The sequence below is a fragment of the Sciurus carolinensis genome, chromosome 5, assembly GCF_902686445.1.
Source record: "Sciurus carolinensis chromosome 5, mSciCar1.2, whole genome shotgun sequence".
In the NCBI taxonomy this organism is placed as follows: Eukaryota; Metazoa; Chordata; class Mammalia; order Rodentia; family Sciuridae; genus Sciurus; species Sciurus carolinensis.
The window spans coordinates 26,877,164-26,887,573 of record NC_062217.1 but is presented as its reverse complement, the minus strand read 5'-3'; the positions used below and the strand labels follow the sequence as shown (position 1 = coordinate 26,887,573).

The 10,410-nt window shown below is 47.7% G+C and overlaps 1 long non-coding RNA gene across 1 annotated transcript; it reads left to right on the top strand.

Moving 5' to 3' along the window:
- The first annotated feature begins 6,300 nt into the window (after positions 1-6,300).
- On the top strand, positions 6,301-8,881 carry LOC124985311 (uncharacterized). Its single transcript, XR_007108839.1, has 3 exons — positions 6,301-6,434; positions 6,907-7,047; positions 7,908-8,881. It is a non-coding gene; the product is annotated as an uncharacterized LOC124985311 (long non-coding RNA).
- The last annotated feature ends 1,529 nt before the right edge of the window (positions 8,882-10,410 follow it).

Genomic DNA, 10,410 nt, shown 5'->3' with positions numbered 1-10,410 from the left:
AACACAGAGTTCAGAGGACACCGAATGTGGTTTTGTAAATTAATATGAACAAAATAACTGTGTTTTATAGAGGACTCTGTTTCTCCCTCAAGAGAAAGGGACAAAATGCCAGTGTGGAGGGAGTCCAGGAAGCTTTCGGCTCACATTTCCTGCACAGCTTCTCTTCCACTATCCCAGGCCAAGAGCTGGGGTACCTCCCCAAAGTGTGTCCTGAGGATTTATGACTATTTCTCTGGCAGTGTGATAAGATTTTTTCCGCCTAAAACCTCCAGAGGTTGGAACCACAAGGCTAATGTTCTGTTAACCTAGTAAGAAAGAAAGGTCCTTCTGGGAATTCTGAACTTAAGAAATTTATTTCAAAACACAAGCAAAAAGTCCAAACAGAATTTCAGCATCAAAAACAAACAACAACAGAAAAACAGAATATGGGCTACATAAAGGTAGACACGGGAGTGAACCTTCTTTCTCTCCTAATTTCAGCCAGATTCTAGAACACATGTTTCATAAGAAGAGAAAGAAAGTGTATTCTGTCCGATATGTGGAAGCTAATACACAATTGGGGGGTGGGGATAGAAGTTCATCAGAATGAAGGGAAGGGAGGGGAGAATGGGATTTGGAAAGACAGTAGAATGACTCGGACGTAACTTTCCCATGTTCATATGTGAATACACGACCCATGAAACTCTATATCATGTGCAATCACAAGAATGGGATCCTAATTAGAATAAGTTATACTCCATGTATGTATGATATGTCAAAATACACTCCACTGTAATGTGTACTAAGAAGAACAAATAAAAAAGAAAAAAACCGAAAGTATATGGATGTTTAATATGAGTTTCTGGGAACTTCCTAGGAAATGCCTTCGTAGGGGCCTATCTTAGCAAAGGCAGAGCTGATCAGAGAGTAGGAATTCAGATCCCTCTGTTACTTTGTCCCAGGGTAGAGAACAACTGCACTTCTTCCCTGGGTATCAGCACCAGGTGGTGGCTTTCCTAGGTGGCTCTCCATTTAGGCTGGACTTCCTGTCTGACTCTAGACTCCAGTGCTGCTGCTCAGCTCCTGTCCTGGTTCCTCTTGTACTCTACAGTCAGTAGGGTCAAGACACCTGTCACTCCAGGGTCAGGTTGCTTCGCAATTGATTGTTTACATGTTTACCCATTTACTGTGCCCACTGAGCTGGATGAATTTTGTCAACTACAGTATCCCCAGTACCAAGTAAAGCCCCAGTCCCAAGGTCAGCCCTGAATGATTGTTTGACCTTTACCATTAAATGAAGTGAAAACATTGAAAAGAAAAGCAAGCTTGCATTAACCTTCCTGTCACCAGAGGCAAAGATTGCATGCTTTTGGGGGGGGGTGGAGGGGGGGTACTGGGAATTGACACCAGGGACGCTTTGCTACTGAGCTACATTCCCAGCCCTTTTTAAAAATTTTTGAGAGAGGGTCTCCCTAAGTTGCTTAGGGTCATGTTTATTGCTAAGTTTATAAATGCTAAATGGAGCTGGCCTGGAACTTGCTCGCTTCTTGCCTTGGCCTCCCCAGTTGCTGGGATTACAGGTACAAATCTTGGATTTTCAAGTTTTGGGCACTAGAAAGTCATCTCGTCTCTTCCTTTTTTTTTTTTCTCAGTCTGGTCTGGGTAGCAAGGGCAGTTCTTGTTGCCCACTGAATCTCCCCTACAAGACCTGGCACCCCAGTAGAGATCAATAAGCGTTTATTAAATAAAGTGACTACTACTAGCCTGACTTCTGCCTTGCAGGCTTCTGTCATTACCTAATAAAGGGGCCTCTTTCAAAACAGGACAAGTTAGGACACTGAATTTCCTTAAAGGGAAAAGATGGTAGGGCTGCAGGCCCCTTTTCCACCACTTCCTGGGAAGGTGTGAAGGATGAAGATGGGAAGCAGGATGGAAGCATGAGAAGCATGGCCCATGATCCAGCGCTTGCGATAAAACCCCAGAAAAAGCCTCCAGCAGGTTCAGAGGCCACGACTGTGTTTTCTTCCCCACGTGACTAGGTGTCTCTCGGCCGCGCGCCGGTCGGATCGCTGCAGCCACCCCGGGTTTCAAAGGTGAGGCGGCGCGGCCGCGTGGCAGGGTCGCAGTGCCCCCGAGTGAGTGCGCCTGTGGCGGGCGGGCAGAGACCGTCCCTCCCTCCCTCCCCTGGCCTCCTCCTCCTCCTCCCCCTCCTCCTCCTCCTCGCGCCTCCATTTGGTGAACTCACAATAGGTTCCGAGGCCAGGAAAGAGACACCTGCCGGTGGCAGGCGGCAGTGCGCTCGCCCAGAGCCCTCCTCCGCGCAGGCCAGGCAGAGACAGGCCCGGGAGGCCAGAAGCCCCGCACGTGGCTCTCCTTTGCAAGCCAGTTTCGACCCAGCCTGCAAGGACGAAACGCGATCTTTCCGTTGAATGTTCTTCTGAAGATTTCTCAACAGACGCAGGTTCACGTATGGGGAGCCCAGATGTTCCCCTGCCTTAGCCTTTGGTGACACCCTCAGCCAGCTTAGTCCCCTGTGCGACTGTTCCCAGAGATGCTGAGCCAGGAGAAGACAAGCCTGCAATCCGGGGTCCCGGGAAGAGAGCAAAGCCTCTTGATTTCTTTTAAGCTCCCTTAGACCAGCCAGATTGTCTTCGGGCAGACATTTACCCTTCCTGGTTCAGGCAGCACCCCGACCCGTGTGTCTGAGCGTGTGTGTGCTTGTTGGTGCATGAAGAGGGTGTGGACGTGAAAGAGCAACTCTATCAGAAGTCACAGTGAGGAATCAAGCACAGTGCAGCCAGAACGCACCAAGGACAATTCACAGTCGGGACTGTGGGAACCCAGGTAGTTGGACACGCAAAGTTAATCTCAGAATTCTAATCACTGGACATTGGTTGCCACCAGGTACTAGAAGGAACCCTTTGAAGCCCGGAGACACCAAGTCTTCTTGGAGTTGCTAGTTTGAAGCTGGTTCCTTTCAGGATGAGGCCGATTTGAGCTCTTGGAAGGAAGTGGGGATGGGCAGGGCATTCCACTGGAGAGAATAATAACAGCTGAGGTTGAAAGTGAGATGCTGCTGGCTAGACAGAATAGGGCAACCCTGGCTGCAGGGAGCCTGCAACTGGTTCTCTGCAGGCTGGGAAGTGAGTGGTCTGGAATTACTGTGTGGGATAGTTAGGGTTCTCCAAGCATCCTGGGCACTTCTAAAAATGCAGGGTTCCAGGCCCCACCCAGAATCACAGTGTCTGAGGGTGAACTTTCCCATCAATATTTTATTTTATTTTTTGGTACTGGAGATTGAACCCAGGGGCACTTTACCACCAAGCTACATCCCCAGCCCTTTTTGAAAATATTTTTATTAGTTATTGATGAACATTTATTTATATGCAGTGCTGAGAATCAAACCCAGTACTTCACACATGCTAGGCAAGCACTTTACCACTGAGCCACAATCCCAGCCCCAGCCCTAGCCCTTTTAATTGTTATTTTGAGACCAGGTCTTGCTAAATTGCTTAGGGCCTCACTAAGTTGCTGAGGCTGGCCTCAAAATTGCAATCCTCCTCCCTCAGCCTCCAGAGTGGCTGGGATTATAGTCATCACACCCAGCTCCCGTCTGTCTTTAAGGAACCCCCAGGTGATTCTGATATTCTCTGTAGTTTGACAGCCTCTGACTTTGAGGATAGAGTAGAATGACTGGGTGGAAGGGGGGCTTCCCAGATCCATAAAGGAGAATAGGGTGGATTGCGAACTGGTGTGGGGTATGGGGAAGGGGAACCCATTTGGGAAGGAATGCTAAAAAATACCATGAGGTCATGCCGAGTGCCAGAGGATAAAATTACAACTTAAAGATCTTAATTGGCTTTATTTTCAGTTCCACATTCATGACACTTGGGACGACAGGACTTCCACAGAGAGATTGCTCCAGAAGCACAGGTGAGACGGGAATGAGGGTCGCCAGGGAGAGAGGAAAGTTGGAATGTGAGGACCGCTCAGTTCACTGAGGAGGTTAGTGAGAGAAGGGCAGACCGGAGAGGGGAGACAGAAATGTCCAGAAACATACAGGGAAGAGCCAGGAGACAAAGAAAGAATACTCAGTTCAGAGTCTCCGGCAGGGCAGGGAAGAGAGACGGTTCAGAAGGAACTAGGGGGAGGGAGCCGGCCTTGGGCAGGGTTTTCCAAACCAGCTGTGAACCAATATGGTTCCAAAACCAGCTTTTAAGAGGATAATAGAAAATGTCAGAGCATATCTCACATAGCAAAGGTACAGTTTCCTGAAACTTCTGTTTAAGATATATATTTTAAGGGGGGCACACTGTGTCATCTCCATGTCACTCCGACACAATCACCAAACAATGTCAGTCAGACCCATCGAAATGGAGGAACATTTGACCAAGTAACTGAGCAATACCCTTCAAAAGAGTCAAGGTCCTGAAAGTCAAGGGGAGGGGGTGGGACTGAGGAAAGTGTCGCTGACTGCAAAGGCCCAGGAGACAGGAGAGATAAACGCAGTGTGAGATGTTAATGTTGGGGAAGGTGGGAGAGGGACACGTGGACATTCTATGTACTATTGTCATTCTTCTGTAAGTCTAAAATTCGTTCCAAATAAAACGTTTTAAAAAATAAGAAATGGATTCTTGTACGCATGGATGGCAAGGCATTCATGATGTCAAATGATTCGGATGGTGGGTTGTGGGGACAACGTTTGACACCTACCTCCCTCGGGTGTGGAGGGCACCTGCAGTCCCCAGCCTGGGTCAAGCAGGGAGGGGCTCCTGGAGCTGAGATTCCCGCAGGTTCTGTGGGTTGGATGGGGATGGGGGGAGAGGCTGCTGGGTTGTGGTCGCACGTGGTCTCCGCTGGAGTTATCACAGTGTTTCAGGGTGAGGAGATCAGGCATCTGTTCTGCTGTGTGGTAGAGGCTGTGGGTTCTGACCCCAGGAAGTCTGAGAGGTGCGCTCCAGGGATGTGGAAGCGCTTAGTGCTGTCCCTGAACCTGACACAGCCACTTTAGGGAAGTGACTGAAGAGATTTTCAGTTGTCACACGGGGTGGCAGGTGTGTGTGTTGTTGGTGTCCAGTAGAAACCCAAGATGCTGCTGAGCATCCTGTAGTGCGCAGGACAGCCCCCCCCACCAACACAACAGAGTCATCTGGCACCAAGTGTTAACAGTGCCGAGGCCGAGAAACCCCGAGTTAGAGATGAAAATCCAAGTCTGTTTATGGTGGAGAAAGTTGCCTGGGTGTTTTTCACAAAAAAAAAAAAAAAAAGAGGGTATTCAATTTCATTTCTCAGCTTGATTTCAAGTGGGTAATTATAACCTGCCTACCTGAAATTTACGCTTTAATTTTCAGTGGGTATCTTTCTTCATGCTTAAACAAGCCAAGCGGAGCTGAGCTCTTGACAACAGGGTCTACCACTGGGTTGGTTACAGGTCAACCGTGGGTTAAACAATGGGTCTGCAAAGTGATTTGAAACCTTCAGGGATAAAAAGCATGAAAGAAACCAGGGACATTGTCCTCATTATTAATTAGTAGTACTATTCCAGTGCTTTTTTGGCCCCTTTCAGAATTCCCATGGGCTTCCTATTAGTTCTAAGGTCAAACCCAGATGATTCCTGACCTTCAGTCTGAGCCGACATCGCTTTGAATTAATACGTTAGCCGTTAAGAGCAGGGAGCTCTCACGGTGCCTGTCCCAGTCCCTGCAGCTCCAGTGTCTGGGAGAAGCTTGGCATTGGCAACGCTGAGCTTCAAAGCAAATCTCCAATCTTCTATTTGTACTTTCTGTTCCCTTATTTAGAACGGAGCAGCACATACTTGTCTGTTGCTTCAAGGCAAGAGCAAATTCTGAAGGCATTAAACAGAGTCTGACTTCAAGCAAATCAGTGTGGAACAAGTTGAGGACGAGGCTCAGTGCCTCCCTTCCATTTTAAAGATTATAACCATTTAGAGTGGCAAAATTTAAAATCAGAAGCCAGACTGCACTTGGAGACACCGAATGGTTATCATTTTAGAAGCCACACAGACCAGTTTGTGAAACCTGATTTGGCTTAAAAAAAATTTTTTTTAAATGTTAAACAAGCTTAGGCAGCAATGGCAGCAAGCTTAAGAGGAACAGGTTTAAAAAATATTTTTTTGTTCATTTTTCCAAGGGTTTCTGTCTTTAGAAAGATAGTATCGATTTCATATTTAGTACCTGGAGTTTTGGCAAAGTGTGACTGCGGGATTTTGATACCTGTCGTTTTTCTGTTAGACGCATCTTTCTTTAAATAGGTTTGGAATGGAGACGCTCCTGGCACGAGTCTTCCTTGAAAATCGATATCATTTCCTGGTACAAGTGCTGCCTTTCGTCGATGGAAAAGATGCTACTGATTTTAGTTTGATTTTTCGCGAGCTGACTCATCCACACCCTCTCACCCAGTTCCTTCAAAACACATGTTTTGGAGGTGCTACTGAGGTGAGAGGCAGAAATTTTAGCCAAGGAGAAGAATCTGCCTTGCAAAGCAGACTGGGGAGCCCTAGACAGACCCCAGACACTGGCTCCCCCTGGCAATAATCACAATAATAACAATAATGAGTTCAAGAGGATTGGCTTTTTAGAATGTGTGTTAATCTGAGTCCCAAGGTTTTCTGTGGAATAACTCATGTCAGCTTTGCCATAGTTCCGGGAGGTTGGTGCTACTGTTACCTCTGTTTTTTAGCTGAGGAAACTGATGCTCAGAGAGGTCTGGTCCTTTACCTAACTAAGGTCATGGAGCAGAAAAGACTGTTGGAGTTTGAAACAGGCTACCTGTCTTCAAAGCCTTTGCTTTTACCCTTATTCTAACAAACTGGACTTACAAAAATTTTCATATTCACATGTGATAATTATATAGTTTGTCTTTTAGGTGTTTCAAGCTATCTTCAAACTAGTTACTTCTTTTGCTCAGGAGGCATGTTGGTACCTGGACTTCTGGAATGTGGCTTTGCATGGAGACTGGATTTGCAAATGGCTGGTTGCGGTGCATCTGGAACACAGACTCTCCTGGAGCAAATGTAGTGCCCCATGGATTTAGATGAGAGCTGAGGAGGTAAGGTGCAGACATTCTATCATTTCGGCAGGATTTCAGTACTAGTGTGGCTGCTTGTGGCCTCCCTACTCACATCTTTCAGTGGAGAGGAGGGATAAGAATGGTCAGCCAATCACCACTTTCAATGGTGTATATTCAGACTGAAATATGACCGTTGTGCATCCAACTGCAAACAGGATGGTGTGCGAATGCACAGATCATCTGTGCCCATGAAACGTGGTGACTTGTTGGCATGGCCTGGGAGGCCCTTTGGAATCAGTCTCCACCCTCCTTTCCAGTCCTAGCACCTGCCATTCCCTACCCTGCAGATACAGCAGGTGACCTGTACCCCTGAGATAAAAGGCAAGGCACAGCCACATTTTGGAATCCCAAGGATCTGTTTCTTACTTCCTCTAGGCCACAGCTTTGAGATTTAGAGGTCCCAGGATGATAACTGGCTTATACAGCCTGAACCCTCAAGAGACACAGGAATTCAGTGTCATTGTTCAAGGGGAAAGACCTGTGGTGCTGCTTTTGGCCTCTGAACCTTTCACCCATGTGGTTCTCTCATCCTGGAAAGGAATGGGGTGGTACAAGGTTCTGGGTTCCATCCCAAGCACTAGGGGGGACTCCCTATCACCCTGGGATGACTTATTTTACTCTGTCTCCTGCATTGTTTCCAGTCATCATCCCCAGCAGGACCCTCTGACTGAGATGCCCCCTCCATGCCTGGTGACACCCCTGGCTTCCCTTGGTCACAGGGTCTCCCATCCCCCAGGCCTCTGACCTTGCTGCCTTTCTCACTAAACTGTGTTCATTCATTCTGGCTGATGATAGTGGATCAATATATTTGCTGAATGAATGAGTATGTCTTTTGGCAGAGGAGCCTACGTGGGAAACAACTCAAGTTGGAAGATTACTTGGTGAATATTGAAGACCTTGGACGAACTGAGCTAGAAATGCCCCAAATTCACGTCTGAAGCCAGCTGCCCTGTCTGGTGGTCATGACCACTAAGCTAAATTCGTTCCAGATTCTCCAAACTCCATTTTTCAAGACCGTGAGCCTCTCTTTGTCAGTTCTGGTTGTATCAAGAGTTCTGAGTAGGTGCAAACAACGTTGGTTTAACTTGGCTGCGATTGAGCAAAGAAAGCACCCCAAGAAGGCTGTAGTCTCTTGTGTGATGTTACATCATGAGTAGGGCTAGGCCAGCTCTGTGGGGTGTTTCATTTGCAGGTTCTCCCACGGCTCCTCTGGGCCCCAACTGTACCGTCTGCCTGTCTTTTGTAGAGGTGTAGGAAGGCTTTATGCCTGTGGCCACATAGAACGCAGCCATGGTGGGGGGAGGTTTGGCTTTGGAGGCAGCTCTGCCAGTGATCAGCGGATGAGCAGAGCAGAAATGATGGTCAGCTCCACACGGTGTCCTCTGCTCCTGTACCCACAGTCTCATCAACTCCATGTCTGTCCCCTGAGGCACTGGTAAGTCCTCTGATCTATTAACTTCTTCTAACACATTAACACTAATGAGGGTGTGCGAGGACAGATTCATTCTGACCTGTGGAGGTAGGTCCCTGCAGGTATGAATGGAAATCTCAGGACCAGAGTTTGCAAACAGTGACCTTTCTCTTGGCTGTTTTGACCTGTTCCCCTTGGAAGGGCTCTGCCAGGCTCTAGCTGTGAAGTTTTTATCCCTCAGCTTTGGGGAGAGAGTACTCATTCTCTTTTGGGTCCTTATCAAGTGTAAATACTTTAAATTGCCACCAAAAGCCATAGCTAGCAAATCAATCAATGGGGCCAAAGAATTGGGGGAGGGGGAGGGTGCACTGATGAGAGGGGAGTCCTCATCTCTCCAGGCAATGGGCACCACAGTAGCAAAGCTAAAGGAAAAGAGAGATGGCACTGAGACAGGGCCATGTTAGGGACAAAGGGAAAATGCACTTCTGCGCCTTGGCTTAGGGCCTGTCAGTAGACCCCAGGAGACATGGTATGTGCCCCCTCAGCCAGAGTCAGCTGTGCATCATTGTGGTCAGGGGGCCCTGCGTGTGTTCTCTGGAAGAGCTGCAGTGACTTTGGCACAGAGTAAAATGCTTGGCTCTGAGCAGGAGTACACTAAAGCCAAGGAACATTCCACCCCTGCAAGTAACCAACGAGGAGCTCCCTCCTCTCACTCAGGGAGCCAGCCTGACGACTTCTGTGGGACTCACATCTCCCTTCCTAAATGGCAGCCCAATAAAAGCCTGTCTGCATGTCCCCACCCACTCGGTTTTGCTTCTTGTCCTCAGGTCCAAAGGTCCCAGTGTCCGGCATCAGTATCGCAGCCCGCAGGGCCTCTTTACTTCATGTTCTAGGGCATCACGAGGAATCCCGCTGTTATGTGGGTCATAATTTTGAGACTGCCTGAAACTCCAAAAATGTCTGGATGATACTTTGACACTCCTTATATTTATTTTTTTATTGTGGTAAATACATACAACATAAAGGTTACCATTTTATCATTGTTAAATGGACTGTTCAGTGGCATTTCCATTATTGTGCAACCAATACCTCCATCTCCAGAACTTTTTCAACTTCCCAAATTGATACTCCTTATCTCTGTGGGGGTGAGTGGTACTGGGGCCCAAACCCAGGTGCACTGGACCACTGAGTTTCTCCTCAACCCTTTTCATTTTTCACTGTGAGACAGGGTCTCATTAAATTGCCCAGGCTGGCCTCAAACTTGAGATCCTTGCTGCCTTAGCCTCCCGAATGGCAGGGATTACAGACAAGGACCACCATGCCTGTTCCTTAGGTATTTAAACACTAATTCCCTTCTGCACTTTTCCTCCCTTCATCCCTAGTAACCACCATTTTATTTTCCATCTCTTTGAGTCTGACTACTCTAGGTGCCTCATGTAAGTGGCTGGTTTCATTAGACATCACCTCCTCAAGGTGTATCCATGTTATACATGTGTCAGTATTTCCTTCCTTAGAAAGGCTGGATAATATTTCATTGCACGTGCAAACCACGCGCTATTAATTGGTTCATTTGTTGAGGGCACTTGAATTGCCTTCAGCTTTTGGCTGTTGTGAATAATGCTGCTGTGAACAGAGGTGTACAAACATCTGTCATCAATACAGGAAGTGTCCCCCAAGGTCCCTATGAAAAGGTTTGGTTCCCATGGTGATGTTGGGAGGCGTGTGAACCTTTGAGAGGTGGCTCCTAGTACCAGGTCCTTAGGTCACTGTGGGAATGCCCCTCGAGGGGATTGTGGGACCCCACTTGTCCTCTCTCTGCTTCCTGGTTCATGATGTGGGCACTCGCTCCAACACACATTCCTGCCGTGACATGCTGCCCCCACCAGAGTCCCAGACCAAAGATGCCTCGTCTTTGACTTGAATTTCCTGAA